Here is a 15,506-nt window from a genome sequence, read left to right as displayed (position 1 = left end):
CCCTCCAGCCTGGGCAACAGAGAGAGATCCTGTTTCAAAAATGAATGAATGAATGAATAAAAAGTTTGGATTTTTCCATAAAAAAGTATTTTTTGAGTAAAAAGAGAAATCTTAGAGATAAATAAAAACATTACCTGCATTAAAAAGAAAAATTTTCTTGTAGTTATGGTAGGCAATTGCTACAGTATTCAAACTGGGGCAGAATTTGTAGAAAAACAAGGCTTGAGAAAGATTATTCTAGTTTCAGAGGCAGACATGGAGACGTTTTTGGCCCCAGGGAACTGAGGCTCAGGCCCGGGGCTCCCCGGGAGGCCTGGTTCTCTGGTTCTTTATTAATAAACTCAGCTATGCAGCCGCGGGAGCCGCAGACCCGGGCAGGAGAGCTGCAGCGTGGTCGGCGGGAGGAGAATAAGGCCTCCCCAGTGCGGCTGCAGTCGCAGGCCGGCGCGGGCTTGTTGCAGTTGCCGAGAGCCCAGCCACCATGGCACAGGTGAGCGTGGCGCCTCGGCGCCCCCACAGACTGGGTCCCTGTCCCTGCACCGCCCGGCCTGCAGGTGGCACCGAGGCGGAGCGCAGGGAAGGGCGCACGGTCAAGGCTGAAGAACCCTGGGAACAGACAGGGCGCGGGGCCAATCCCAGCTGGGCGCGCACCGGGGCGCTGAGCGAGGGAGGAAGTGACCTTGGAGCGGGGACCTGTCGGCGGCTGAGGTTCCAGGGAAAGGAGGGAAGGGCATTTGCGGTGAGAATGACAGTCCAGCTTCCGTAGTGCAAACCGCGAAGGCCCACATGCAAGGAGAGCCTCACGCGCGAGAGCCGCCAGGGCTCGTGGAGTGCAGCCGCCCGTCAGGAACGTGTGCCCTGGCCCAGCCCACTGGCCTTTTGGGACGGTGAAATCTGCGGGGGTCGAGTGCCTGGGCTCACTCGTGGTCCAGACAAGCGCCAGCAGGGGAACAAACCCCCAACTTCTTTTTTTTTTTTTTTTTTTTTTTTTTTTGAGACGGAGTCTCGCTCTGTCACCCAGGCTGGAGTACAGTGGCGTGATCTTCGCTCACTGCAAGCTCTGCCTCGTGGGTTCACGCCATTCTCCTGCCTCAGCCTCCTGAGTAGCTAGGACTACAAGCGCCCACCACCATGCCCGGCTAATTTTTTTTTTTTTATGTATTTTTAGTAGAGACGGGGTTTCACCGTGTTAGCCAGGATGGTCTCGATCTCCTGACCTCGTGATCCGCCCGCCTCGGCCTCCCAAAGTGCTGGGATTACAGGCGTGAGCCACCGCGCCCGGCCTCAAACCCCCAACTTCTAACCTCAAAGAAATGCAAATTAAAAGGAGAGATGAGAGATTCTTCCCTCCCCCACCCCTCCTTTTAGGATTGGCAAAGATTAAAATAATCCATAATCGGAGACAGGGCCCCGCTTGCACGCGCGGGTGGCAGTGGAAGTTGGTAAGCTTTTCAGCATGGTAGCTTGGCCTGTGTCACCAAAATGTAGCACGTGCCTGGTTGCTTCACCTCCAGGGATCTATGCTACAGGAGAATCAGGAGCTCCAGGAGGTACATCGACTGCCAACGCAGCTTTTATTTATACCTGCGATGGTGGGGTGGGGGGCGGGGAGGAGGGCCTAATTGTCCAATGGGGGCCGCGCAAATGGATCACAGCATAGTCAAAGGAAATCTCTTGCGGCCTTGGGAAGGCCGGTGGTCATCTCCGTCCCTCCACAGAGAACTCTGTCTACGACGTAAGCCAAGTGAAAACAAAACAGCCTTACAGACAGCTTGCATCGTAGCCTTCCTTTAAAACAGCAAGCCCGGGAACCGCAGGTAGAGTTAATTGCAGCGGTGATGGGGGCGGGATCAAAGGAGAACTTTCATTTTCTCTTCTAAATTCTTCTGCGGTAACAACCGAATGATACAGAGAGAAGGATGGTTGCAAACATGGATTTTTCATAACTAGAAGAAGTGGTCGAACTTAAAAAGAGCAGGGTTCATAAAAGAGGTTTAAAAGAGTCTTTGTTCATAAAATCGGTGCATTTATGGAGCACCTGCTGTATGCAGAGCCGCCAGCTCCCTCCTGGAAGCATTGCGGGCAAAGATAGGGGAGGGGTGGCTCCCGGGCGGGAAGAGCCCCTTGGCCCTCCTTTTATGCTTGGGGCCCCTCTCCCTCCCCCTCAACCCCCCGGGTCCCCTGCAGCTGCGCTCGCCCTAGACTCCTGGGACCGGTGGATGTTCAGTTCCCGTTCCCGGCCCCTGTCCCAAGCTCCAGCACAAGGGTCTCTCGGTCACTCTGCCCTGGGCTCCAGCTACTCCTCTCCCAGCACCTATTATGTTCTTGACGCTGGAAGAATTATTTTAGTAAATCTCGCCAAAGCCCCCCAAGTGAGGCATTTTTATCCTAGCTAGATGAGGAGGAGCCACGCTGCCTCTGGATCGCGATGACGGTCACTCGTGGTATAAGGTCTGATTTGGGGCATGGGCTGTGGAATCGGATCTGGGCCCAATGTCCGATCTATCACTTCCCTCCGCTTTTATTTTAGAGACGGGGGTCTCGCTACGTTGCCCAGGCTGGCCTCGAACTCCTGGCTGCAAGCGGTCTTCCCGCCTCAGCCTCCTGAGTAGCTGGGATTACAGGCGCGCGCCACCACTCCCTGTGGATCGGTTGCTCCTCAGCTCAGTGATGTGGGGTAACTTATTTCCTGGCCCGCGACCCTTGTCTGCATAAAGGAGTCGGGGGGTGAATACCATCAGGGGGTGCCTGGAGCATTACACGGGGCAATGCCGATAGATAAGTCGCGAGCATGAACCAGGCACGGAGCTAAGCGATTTTATGCGCACTGCCTCCACGAGATGGCTTGTTTTACGGATGAGGAAACTGAGGCTCGGAGGGTGAGGAATCTGGTCCTAGACCCCATTCCGGCAGAGGTCGAGGACGCGAGCACCCGCGCGAGCCTCAGTTTCCCTCCCCTCCTCGCCCCGCGGACGCCCCGCCCCGCCGAGGCCCCGGGCCCGCCCTCCGCGCGCCGGCAGTCACCCGCCTGCAGGCGCCGCAGCCGGACCCGCCTCAGCCAATCCGCTGCTGCCGGCGTCGGGTGCGCTCGGCCTTGCCCGCGGCCCTCCTTCCCCGGCGCCCGCTGGCCGCTCGCTCACTCCACCGCCGCCGCCGCCGCCGCTGCCGCACCTCCGTAGCTGACTCGGTGAGGCCCGGTCGAGCGCGGTGGGGAGGGTGGCGGGGCGGCCCTGCGGGCTGCGGGGACCGGGGACGGGCGGGGCGCGGGGCTGCCGGGAATCGGACCGGGTGGGGGGCGCCGCCGGAACCGGGGCGCCGAGAGGAACCCCGGTATTACCCCCGGACGGCGGGGTTGTGGAGATCCTGAACCCAGAGAGAGGCCGGGGCTCCCCATGTCCCGCAGGGGATTGGGTCTGAGGGTCCGCCGGGGGTCGGTCCCTCCGCAGGCGGGTTCCTTGCGGCCGCAGGAGGGATGCTCGGCCCTCCGGACTTGGCTGGACGCCTCCGGCCCGGGGCCAACGAGGCCACCGGCTCCCTTGTCTCCCACTCCTTAATCCGCCCCGGGCTGGATTGAGTCTGAGGGTCTGCCCGGGGGTCGGTCAGCTTGCGGGTGGCCGTGGGAGGGATGCTGGACGCTCTAGATGCTTTCCAGGATGCGTTCGCCCGGGGCCAGTAGGGCCTCCGGCTCTTGTCCCTGCCCATCCCACCCTGGCTCTGGAGAGGATTGGGTCTGGGGGTCCGCCCGTGGGTCGGTCACCTGCGGGCAGGTGCAGTGCGGCTGAGGGAGGGATGCTCGGCCCTCGGGATTCGGCAGGGCGCCGCTGACCCCATCCCAGCGTCCTTCTCCCCGGTCCCCCTGCCCACGCCCGCCCTCGCAGTGCAGCCGTCGGGACACGCCCTTGGCGCAGGGACTCCAGGCGCGGTCCGAGCGCTGCCGTGAGCAGGATCAGGGTGCCGGGCCCAGTGCCTGCTTGGGAGCGCCCCGCAGCCTCTCCCGTGCAGCGCTGGGTCAAGGGCAGGTGGGCGCGGAGCACGTGCCCAAGGTCGTGCCGGGCTGGGAGCGGTGGGGCCGCGGGAGGGTGGGGGTGTCACGTGGCCGTGCCCTGGCGAACTTGGCCTGCGAGCCCGACGGTGCGGTCAGGGCCACGCGGGGCAGCCCCTTCTCGGAGCCACCGCCGCGGCTAGCCAACAGCCGGCTTCTTTCGGTTTGTCAGGAAAGGCCGTGGGTCAGCGTCTTTATAATGTAAATCCGCCCTTGGCTTTCGTTAAAGCCGCAGGACTCAAAGATCTTACTTTAAAAAAAGAAAACAACTCAGAGAGTTAAAAATCCCAACTAACTACCAGGTTAAATACATAACAAAATTACTATTCCCAACTCGGCACAGGCTTTCGGTTCCTCTCGGCTCCGTGTGTTATAAAATATTTAAGGGCGGATTTTAGTAGGAAGCCGGTAACTTTGTAAGTTACCGAATACAATGAAAATCGGTTTTACCTTTTGCAACGGTGTATTTTGTTACACCATTTTCTTCCACAGGTGTCCGGTTTCTGGTCATTCCAGATATGCAAGCATGTTTATTTCATTCTAAGCCACAAACCAAGTGAATAAAAAATGGCTGAGCACTGGTCTTTTATTTAAGCCAGGAAGCACCCCCACCCCCGGGCCTTTCCAAATTCTTTAAGGCGACTCTGACCGAGTGAACGTAGCAATAAATTGAGGACATTAGTGTCGCTGAGAATGCATACCGCTGAGGCCAGCGAGCATCCAGCTGTCAGTTGGTTTGGGGACCATCAGCATTCACAGCTGGTTCTTTGGATTGGTTTTGCCTCAATACCAAGAGCCTGTGGACTGCTTTTCGCATGTAAATTACTGGTTTCCTTCCTGTGAAGCATTGCTAGCCTAGACCTTGCACTGGAACTCTATCTTAACAGTTGGAATCAAACAATAAAAAGGGCCAGGTTTGGGAGTGCACACACTTTGTTTCAAAGTGGCAGAAATTGGCATCATGCACAGGCCAAAATAACGTTTCGAGTTGGTACTAAAAACAAGCTGCCTACCCTGGAGGGGAAGATAATTAAACTGGGTCCCTTCCGATGCTGCTGCGGCTGCTGCGTTTGGCCCCGGCCCCGGACCAGTGGTCACCGAGCGGTCAAGCTGGGCCTCCGGGGAGTCCTGGAACGAGGGCCTGCCCTTACCCAACCCTGGCCCCGCGTGCTCATTCATAAAAACACCTCAGTTTTCACTGGGGCTTCACAGTGAGCCCCTTTTAGACGCGCCCTGGGCTCTTGAGCGCGGTGCCTGCGTTTCTGGCTCGCTGGATGCAGCATCTGTCATCAGAAGCACTGAGCACCGAGCTGTCCCCACAGCTGGGCACCGCAGGGCTCGACCTTCCCACGGAGAGGTGCGTTGCATTTCTCCCGCTGTCGCTGGGGTGGCCACAGGGACGCGCGCCAACTCGCTCCGGAAGGTCTCTGTGGGCACGGCGGGTGGAACAGGATCCGAGCGCCTGGGACGCGCCAGCCCGGGGGCGGGGCTGCTGCTGACCTTTCCCCTACTTTTCTCAGCCGTCACGTGACGCCCGCCCGGGGCTTGGGGGAAGGGGCGGGGCGCGAAGCCGCAGTTGCTGGCGGTGCCCTTCCGAGGACGCTTTCCAAGCGAGCAATTAAACTTGCTGCCCGAAATCTAAAGGCGCAGGGGCGGTGGCAGCGGCGGCGGGAGGCGGAAACCGGAGCCTGTGCGGGCCAAGGGCTGCTTCTGCACTTTGATCGTTTGCATTTTTTCCTTTGTTGGAAAAAATGTTTAGTCACTCTGCATGGTTATTATTGGCAGGCCAGAGTTCTGTTGCTGGTGGAAGGCTGAACTTGAATTCCGAAAGAATCGGTGCTTTAAGAATTAAAATGGCTGTTCGAGATTGTTTGTTTAAAGTGTGTTGGAGAGGATCTCTCCAACACAGTTTAAAGAGGCCTCACTTTTCTTCTGCCAGTCTTGAGCTTTTCTTGTGAAGACATTTTTTTGTTTTGTTTTTACAAATAAGCGATATAAGCACACAATGCAAAGTTAAAGAGGCACAAATGGGCCCGGCCCCGTGGCTCACGCCTGTAATCTCAGTGCTTTGGGAGGCCAAAGTGAGAGGATTGCTTTGAGGCCAGGAATTCGAGACCAACCTGGGCAACAGAGCCAGACCCCTGTCTCTACAAACAATTAGTAGGGCCTGGTGGAGTGCATCTGTGGTCCCAGCTACTCAGGAGGCTGAGGTGGGAGGATGGCTTTAGCCCAGGAGGTGGAGACTGCCGTGAGCTATGATTGCACCACTGCACTCCAGCCTGGGTGACAGCCAGACCCTGTCTCTATTTCTTTTTTTTTTTTTAAAAGGTGCAGATACAGAGTAGTGTCCTTCTCACTTGGTTCCCCTCTCCAGATGCCACCATTACCAGTTCCTTTGACGACATGTACAGGATATGTTTTTTAAACAAATTGATTGCTTAACACAAGTAAGGACTTTTTTCTGCTTGCTAGCTTCAAATATTTGTTACCTTGTGTAAATTTCAACTTTTACCCCATCCAAATGTCGGATGAAGGTTGGATCCCCAGCAGGCCCTGGGCTGAGGCCAGCTACCCTATTTGGGTAACTTGACAGCCTCAGAAGTGTCTGCCTTTGCCTTTTTTTGTGTGAGGATCATTCTTCGGTCCAGGAACGTCTTTGGAAGTTAACAATGAAAGAAATCATGCTGCTGGGTGAGGCGTGCCTCTCCAGGGTGTGCAGGAGGGTCACGGTCACCTTGGAGGGTTGGGCAGTAGGGTGGGTATCGCTCTGCTTCCTGAGGGATATAGGTTAGGTGTTGGACACCAAGTTCTTTAGGTTAAGAAAGGAAGGCTTCATACTCCTGATGCTGGTGGTTTGTGGTACCCAGCCTAGGAGCCGGAAAGCCAGCCTGCATTCTTCCTGTTCCCTAAGCCCCCACATGCGGCCGGGGCTAAGTGCTGCTACTTCTTCCTAACTCACCGTTACACTCACCTTCCTCATTATTTCAGTGGCCCAGAGCAGAGACATTCAGATATGTGTTGAAGGAATGACAGAACATTTGAGACATCTTTTCTTTTCCTTTTTTTTTCTTTAGTGACAAGGTCTTGCTGTGTTGTCCAGGCTGGAGTGCCGTGGCGCAATCATAGTGCGCTCCTGGCCTCAAGCGATCCTCCCACCTCAGCCTCCCAAAGCACTGGGATTACAGGCATAAGCCCCCTCGCCCTGCCTGAGGCACCCTTTTTCCACTCTGGATTGCCACAACCGCCTGACGAGGGGCACTGTTATTCCTGTTTGTGTTATGGGAAGTTCCTGTGAGGGAGGCAGGGAGCAGAGGAGCATTTGGGTCCCCCCTCAATGCACCTTCCTTCACGCTGCTACTGTGGCTGAGAACGTCTGGACCCAAAACCATGTCCCTATTCTCTCCCCACAGCAAGCTGCTAGCTCTCTGCAGTGACATCTGCTTCGCCCACCAGCCCTGGCTCACTCAGGGGGTCCTGTGGTCATCGAGTCACATTAAGTCACCACAGACAGCATTCTTAACACTGTGTTCTGATGCCCTGGAGAAACTGTCAGCCGAGTGCGGTGGCTCACGCCTGTAATCCCAGCACTTCGGGAGTCCACGACGGGCAGATCATGAGGTCAGAAGATCGAGACCAGCCTGGCCAACACAGTGAAACCTTGTCTTTACTAAAATACAAAAAAGTAGCTGGGCATGATGACACACGCCTGTAATCCCAGCTATTCGGGAGGCTGAGGCAGGGTAATCGCTTGAACCCAGGAGTCGGAGGTTGCAGTGAGCTGAGATCACGCCACTGCATTCCAGCCTGGTTGACAGAGAAAGACTGTCTCAAAAAAGAAAAGAGAAAAGACGAAACTGTCATATGCTATCACTGAAATTTGACTTTTTATAAAATGATTCTTCATTTATAAAAGCATTTATCCCTGATTTGCCAATTGTCATCTCCTCTGGTGCCCTGAAAAAGTTTTAATACATGGAGGTTTGCTTTCTTTGTTCTTTATTGCCTGCCTGCCTGCCTGCCTGCCTTCCTTCCTTCCCTTTCTTTTCTTGGAGATTTTGTTTCATTTTTCTTTCTTTCTCTCTTTTCTTTTCTTTTCTTTCTTTTGAGGAGGTCTCACTCTGTTGCCCAGGCTGGAGTGTAGTGGTGTGATCTCGGCTCAATGCAGCCTCTGCCTTCTAGGTTCAAGCGATTCTCCTGCCTCAGCCTCCCAAGCAGCTGGGACTACAGGTGCATACCACCATGCCTGCCTAATTTTTATATTTTTAGTAGAGATGAGTTTCACCATGTTGGACAGGCTAGTCTTGAACTCCTGACCTCAGGTGATCTGCCTGCCTCAGCCTCCCAAAGAGCTGGGATTACAGGCATGAGCCACCGCGCCAGGACTTTTTTTTTTTTTTTTCAAGACAGGATCTTGCCTTGGTGCCCAAGCTGGAGTGCAGTGCCATGGTGCCATCATAGCTCAATGTAATCTCCCATTTGGGCTCAAGGGATCCTCCTTCTTCAGCCTCTTGCATAGCTAGGACCACAGGCATATGCCACCACATCTGGCTAATTTTTTATATTTTTTGTAGAGACAGGCCTCACTATGTTGCCCAGGCTGGTCTTGAACTCCTGGCCTTAAGTGACCCTTTCACCTTGGCCTCCCAAAGCGTTAGGATTCCAGGCATGAGCCACCACACCGGGCTTCCTGGTTCTTTATACTTCTTCAAATACACACAGTGGTGCGATGTGATGTCCAGTACAGTTTGCGCAAAATACAATGACAAATTGCTGAAAGGTATACATCGAAGTTAGAGGGTATCAAATGCTGGCTTGAGATTTGGCATGAGGTGGGGGTAAAACAGGTAGGAAGAGAAATCCACATTCCTAAAGGGTTTGCATTGGCACCACAGGGCTACAGTTGGAAAGGGACAAAGAACGTGTTCCCTCAGTAAAGACCTAACAGGTGTCAGAGCTGGCTGCCACGTCCTCCTGCAGTTTGCCGGAGGAGGTAAGGGCATCCTGCATACTTTACGTGAGGCAAACACTTGCTCAAGGTCATAGGTCTGAGTAACTGGTAGAGCTGAGATTTGAACCCAGAACTGTGTGTTTTCTTTCCCTTTCCCAGGCTGCTTCCCAGACCACTGGGCAGCCAGAGGGCCTGGGTTTTGGAGGCCCCCACTCCCTACCCCATGCAGACTGGATGTGGCACTGAATCCACCTCTAGGGTTTCTGGGTTTCCATTTCCTCATCTGTAAAGTGGTGGATCTGACACCTGTCATTCCGTGTCACACGAGTTTTGTGAGGATCCTGTCAGAGGTCAGATGTGAAGAGAGTTTTGAGTGTGTGAAGTAAATACAGGTTCTAGCAAATAATGTCCTGGCTGCAGGTGGGATTTAGGGACACCAATGTATTTTGCAGTCCCCACATTAGAAGTTCAGTTCAAGTTCAGTTGGAATTAGAAGTTCAAGTTGTTATATTCTGTGCAAAGGTGAAGAATATGCATGGGAGATACAGGGGACACCGCTCCTGTTGTCTTAGGGACATTTGTGGGAACAATATACTGGCACGAAGAGGGAGTTTAGGATGTCCTTTGGGCAGGTGCAGGTCTCCTCCTTGCAGTCTGAGCTCCTGCCTGAGTGCCGATGCTGGCTGGAGGCAGGGCAGGCACAGTGGGAAAGAAGTAGCAGCCGTTTAACTTCTGGTGGGCTTGAATAGCTAGGTCAGATAACTGGGTCTGTCAATACGTTGGATATCTTCTTTATAAAATTGTGAATCTCTGTGGATTTTCCCAATTTTTTTTTCTAAGATCATACTTGTCTGTATTTATCTAATCATTACTTATTGACGTGGTGCACTATAAGGTCTAAATTTGAATTGGCTTTTTTCTTTTTGAGATGGCATCTCGCCCTGTCGCCCGGGCTGGAGTGCAGTGGCACTATCACGGCTCACTGCAACCTCCGCCTCCCAGGTTCAAGCGATTCTCCTGCCTCAGCCTCCCAAGTAGCTGAGATTACAGGCATGAACCACTGCGCCCAGCTAGTTTTTGTTTTTTAGTAGAGACAGGGTTTCATCATGTTGGCCAGGCTGGTCTCAAACTCCTGACCTCAAGTGATCCACCCAGAATTGGCTTAATTTTTACAGTACTTGGTAAGACCGGGTCTCGCTCTGTCATCCAGGCTAGAGTGCAGTGGGCATGATCATAGCTCACTATAACCTCAAACCCGTGGGCTCGAGCGATACTCACAAGTAGCTGGGACCACAGGCATGCACTGTCCACAACTTGGCTAATTTTTTTGTATTTTTTGTAGAGATGGGGTCTTGCTACATTGCCCAGACTGGTCTCAAATACCTGGGCTCAAGCGAACTTCCTGCCTCCGCCTGCCAAAGTATTGGGATTACAGGCATGAGCCACCATACCCAGTCCAGAATTCCTTTTATTTTACCATTTTTATTTTTTGAGACAAAGTCTCACTCTGTCACCCAGGCTGGAGTGCAGTGGCATGATCTCGGCTCACTGCAACCTCCGCCTCCCGGGTTCAAGCGATTCTCCTGCCTCAACCTCCCGAGTAGCTGGGATTACAGGCGCCCACCACCACACCCGGCTAATTTTTGTATTTTTAGTAGAGATGAGGTTTCACCATGTTGGCCAGACTGGTCTTGAACTCCTGACCTCAGGTGATCCACCCGCCTCAGCCTCCCAAAGTGCTGGGATTACAGGCGTGAGCCACCGTGCCCAGCCCAGAATTCCTTTTATAACCTGACAACCCATTATATTGACCCCATAAATGTGAATAGTCCATTACGATAAACTTCAGTACAGGAAATTCACTGTGTGGCTGATTTAAATCGTGTGAATATTGAATAATCAGTCATGAATTCAAGATGCAACCTTTCATATTTAAAGCTCTAGGCTGGGCGTAGCAGAGCATACCTGTAGTCCCAGCTTAGGCTGAGGCAAGAGGATCTCTTAAGCCAGGAGTTCAAGGTCATGCTCAGCAACAGAACAAGACCCTGTCTTATAAAAAAAAACAATAATTCCTTCACCTTTCTTGTACATGAAACCCTCCAAAAAACATAAGGTGAGTCTCACATTCTCACTTCTAAGGTGCTTCCATCAGGTTTGGGAAACGATTTCTTTTTTTTTTTTTTCTTTTTTGAGATGGAGTTTCGCTATTGTTGCCCAGGCTGGAGTGCAGTGGTGAGACCTTGGCTCGCTGCAACCTCCGCCTCCCGGGTTCAAGCAATTCTCCTTCTACAGGCGTCCACCACCACGCCCAGCTAATGTTTTGTATTTTTAGTAGAGATGGGGTTTCACCATGTTGGCCAGGCTGGTTTTGAACTCCTGGCCTCAGGTAATCCGCCCGCCTCGGCCTCCCAAAGTGCCGGGATTACAGGCATGAGCCAACACCCCCAGCCAAGTTTGGGAAATAACTTCTATTTGTGTGTATACACATTTACTGGAAAAGTTCAAGGGCACCATTACAGATGTGCACATCTGCAATTGAATAACGATGTGGCTTCTACAGTGCAGAGAGCACACACCCACACTTGCCCAGAGAAGAGGAGCTGCTGCTTTTTTTCCTTCCCATTATTGCTAATTTTTGCCTGCATCTCAGTTCAGAAGAGCCATGAAATTTACTGCACGTGTGTGCTAGTTCTAGGGAAACCCCTGGGCTGCTGATGTCCTTCCAGAGCCTTCCTGGTACTTCCCTTGAAGTTCTTTGGGCAGCAGTGCGGAGGCCAGGTCAGATTTTTGCCACCTTGGAAATCATGCATGTTGTGAAGGTGGTTTCCCCGAGCTGGAGCCAGTCCCGGAGGCTGGCACTAGCTTTCTAGCGAAGCAGAACCTTCCCAGGCATTGGTCACCCAGGCATCCAAGAATGTGTTGTAGATGATAAGATAACTGCCCTGCCCTTCGCCAGAGACACTGCTTCTGACCCTGCCTACAGTGCCTTCTCCAGTTTTTCCAGGGATGGGGCCCATGTCATCCAGCCTCACACTTTCTCTGTTCCTAGAGGCCCTGTCTGGTATTCCTGCTGAGCTAAGCTGTCGCTTCCCATGGGTAACCTTTTCTCAGAGGATTTCCAACACAGTTGTTTACTGCTGGAGGAGATGGGCAGCTGTTAGCTGGGTTTGAATAGAAGGCAGAGCCTGCTGCTGTGTGCATGGGCACTGTGCAATGCTAGTGGGAAGACTGCAGCATGTGAATAATTTTACAGTTGGCACTGATGGTGTTTGTACTTACTGGAGTTTTATTGCTGGCTGCAATCTCATCATTTTGGTTACAACAGTGACCTAATTTTATATCTGTGTCGTAACTTTAGGAATCCTAAGTAGAACTTTTTGTGTAGTACCTACCACTTTACTTTTGGGGTTAAGAGTATAAGTTTTGGAGTTAGACCTGGTTTCTTTTTTTTTCTTTTTTTGTTTTTTTTTTTTGAGACAGAGTCTCACTCTGTCACCCAGGCTGGAGTGCAGTGGTGCAATCTCGGCTCACTGCAGCCTCCACCTGCCGGGTTCAAGAAATTCTTCTGTCTCAGCTTCCCTAGTATCTGGGACTACAGGTGCATGCCACCACGCCCAGCTAATTTTTTGTATTTGTAGTAGAGAGAGGGTTTCACCATATTGGTCAGGCTGGTCTCGAACTCCTGATGTCAGGTGATTTGTCCGCCTCGGCCTCCCAAAGTGCTGGAATTAGAGGCGTGAGCGCCTGGCCTGGACCTGGGTTTGATTTCCAGCCCTGCTATTTGCTGGCTGTGACACTGGGCAAGTTTCTTGACATCTAAGCCCTGGTTTTCTCATTAGTACATGGAGATAGCCCTAGTACCCATTTCCTAGGGTGCTAGTGGAATTAAATGATCTAATGCTAGTCAAATACACCAATATAAAAATATATATGGGTCACATTGTCTAGCATATGCCAAAGGGTTTGGTAAAAGGAATGTTCTGGGTCGGGAGCAGTGGCTCATGCCTGGTCAACATGGTAAAACATGGTAAAAACCCATCTCTACTAAAAATACAAAATTAGCCAGGTGTGGTGGTGCATGCCTGTAATCCCAGCTCCTGGGAAGGCTGAGGCAGGAGAATCACTTGAACCCAGGAGGCAGAGGTTGCTGTGAGCTGAGATCATGTCATTGCACTCCAGCCTGGGTGATGGAGCAAAACTTCATCTCAAAAAAAAAAAAAAAAAAAAGGAACGTTCTGTAACTTCATTACTAAAAGCACAAAAAGGAATCTTCATGTCTTACCTACCTACCTTCCCACCCACCTATCTATTAGTATCTCCATACCTGTTGATTGCAAGGCTGTTAAAAGACTTCTGTCCCACTCAGAAATTATTTACATATTTCAGTTGCTATAAAGACCATTTTCTTGGAAGTCCGTTGTCACGTATCAAGTTTTATTGTTTGTTTTATATTACAGAGGCAATTCCCATATCTCCGTTTTCCTTGGGCATGTTTTGAAACCTAGCAATGCACGGTGCATCAAGCTGACCTTTCACCTGCTTTCCTCAGCCACCTGCCTGTCTCAGCTCTGCAGGATTGGGGGTGCAGGGGTGGGGAGGTTTGCTCAAAGGGCATAGGGACCTGTGTTATGGGTGGCTTCTTGATTACGTGGCCAGTGTTAGGATTCATAGGCCAATGACTTCGAAAGAGGTGAAAGGTTTTGGTTAAAAGGAATTGATTATGGAGAAAGGGAACAAAGTGAACACTTTCAAAAAACAAAGTACCAGAGCAGTTTATTGGCCAAGGATTTGGGGGATATTGAGCAAAGTTGTTAAAATGAAGATAATCGTAAGCAAAATTGAAGATGTGTTATCACCTTCCCCCCCATGATTGTTGATGTAGCATTCAGCGTTGGAGAACTGTCTGTAGTCTTCAGGATTCAATTCAGATGACACAAGGATTCACGTCCTAGAGAAGTGTATTTGGAAGACTGGACACATAACTCTCAAGTGAAGGTCATTTGCCAGCCGGTGCAGGTGACATTGCTAAATGTCTCTTGTAGAATTTCTTGGGGAGTTTGGATTCATGGGCTGCCCCCTAAAGTGCTGGGAGCTTTTTAAGCTAAGTATGAAGAAAGGAGAAAACAGAAATGGAAAAAGAGCTGAAGACCTCCCAGCTGCGAGCCAGTTAGTGGCATAGGTCAAGGCTGGTGGGCCTGGCGGAGGGGCAGGTGACAGGGAGAGCTGAGCTTGGAAGGCGGTGGGAACAACCATGGAATAGGTGAACTGGAGACGGGACAGTGGATTTGTGACAATTGTGATGAAGGGGTTGCGGCCTTGGCTGGGGCCTCTTATTCTGCATCTCTGTGTGGTTCCGAGAGCAGATTAGTATAAGGTGCTTAAGTGCTCTGGCACAGACCTCAGTGATGAGTCCCTTCATAGCCTCCAAGATGGCATGTGGCCTGGCTCCCGTGCTCCACCTGGGAGTTGGTGGGCACCCAGTGTGCTCTGGGCAAGGAGGTCTGTGTGAGCTCCCAGCAGGTGGGCTCCAGGTGGGCGATCTCCACCCCCCACCCAACCCCACTCAGCCTTTCTTTTCTTTTTGTTTTTTTTCTTGAGACAGGGTTTCACTCTGTTGCCCAGGCTGGAGTGCAGTGGCACAATCCGGGCTTGCTGCAGCCTCGACCTCCCAGACTCAAGAAATCTTCCCACTTCAGCCCCCAGAATGGCTAGGACCACCGGTGTACGCCACCACGTCCAGCTAATTTTTTGTATTTTTGGCAAAGAAGGAGTTTTGCCATGATGGCCAGGCTGGTCTTGAACTCCTGTACTCAAGCAATCTTCCCGTCTTGCCCTCCCAAAGTGCTGGGATTTCAGGCATGAGACACTGCATCTGGCCTCCCACTCAGCCTTTCAGGGCTCGTGTCCACTTGGGGCAGAGGCACAGGCCAGGCCCTAGCCACCGTGCCAGCTTCTCAGAAGTGATTTCTATACTTTCAGTGAAAATAGACACATCTGCGGCCCCACGACAATACTGGACGATGTGTCTTTGGCGTGGTGGAGGCTGCCGGGGTGTTGCCGCCACCTCCGATTTACCCCATAGCTGGCCTGGGGGCACACAGCAAGGAGGGGTCTTAGGTCAGGAACAGCCCCCAAGGGCCTGCCTGTTTTACTTACCCAGAGCTGCCTCCTCCACGAGTCTGTTCCCAGGGCTAGTTCGGGATTCCCGTCCGAGCGCTCCGTGATGATTTGAGGGAACGAGTGAGTGACAGGGGAGAGGTTAAGTTCTCTTTTCATCCATCTGTATTTTTCTGTATTTTCTCATTTCTTCCTTTTAACTTTTCTTCCTCCTTCTCTTTTCTGCCTTTCTTTCCAGTAAAAGTGTTCTCTCCTCTAACCATCCTTGAACTTGGGGCGCAGGTGCACGCCCTGCCGTGCAGCTTGGATCCCAGTGGTCACGCTGTGTAAACTTTGTCTCCCAGGACACCACCTTTTCCCACCAGGGCTGTGATATGTCTCTGATACCTGGGCATGGAA

The 15,506-nt window shown here is 52.3% G+C and overlaps 1 protein-coding gene across 4 annotated transcripts in view; it reads left to right on the top strand.

Moving 5' to 3' along the window:
- Window positions 1-1,669: 1,669 nt before the first annotated feature.
- Window positions 1,670-15,506, top strand: part of CPT1A (carnitine palmitoyltransferase 1A) — a 92,844-nt gene continuing 79,007 nt past the window's right edge. For 2 of the 4 annotated variants that reach the window (XM_055270798.2, XM_055270788.2), the window contains exon 1: window positions 3,052-3,187. The gene's annotated coding sequence lies outside the window, so the exon portion shown is untranslated. Of the gene's footprint in view, window positions 1,818-3,051; window positions 3,188-15,506 lie in introns of those variants that run through there. The other 2 variants (XM_063644419.1, XM_055270769.2) reach the window with 2 other exon arrangements.

This window comes from Symphalangus syndactylus, chromosome 1 (genome assembly GCF_028878055.3).
Source record: "Symphalangus syndactylus isolate Jambi chromosome 1, NHGRI_mSymSyn1-v2.1_pri, whole genome shotgun sequence".
In the NCBI taxonomy this organism is placed as follows: Eukaryota; Metazoa; Chordata; class Mammalia; order Primates; family Hylobatidae; genus Symphalangus; species Symphalangus syndactylus.
The sequence above is the reverse complement of the archived record's forward strand: the minus strand, read 5'-3'. Positions and strand labels throughout refer to the sequence as shown.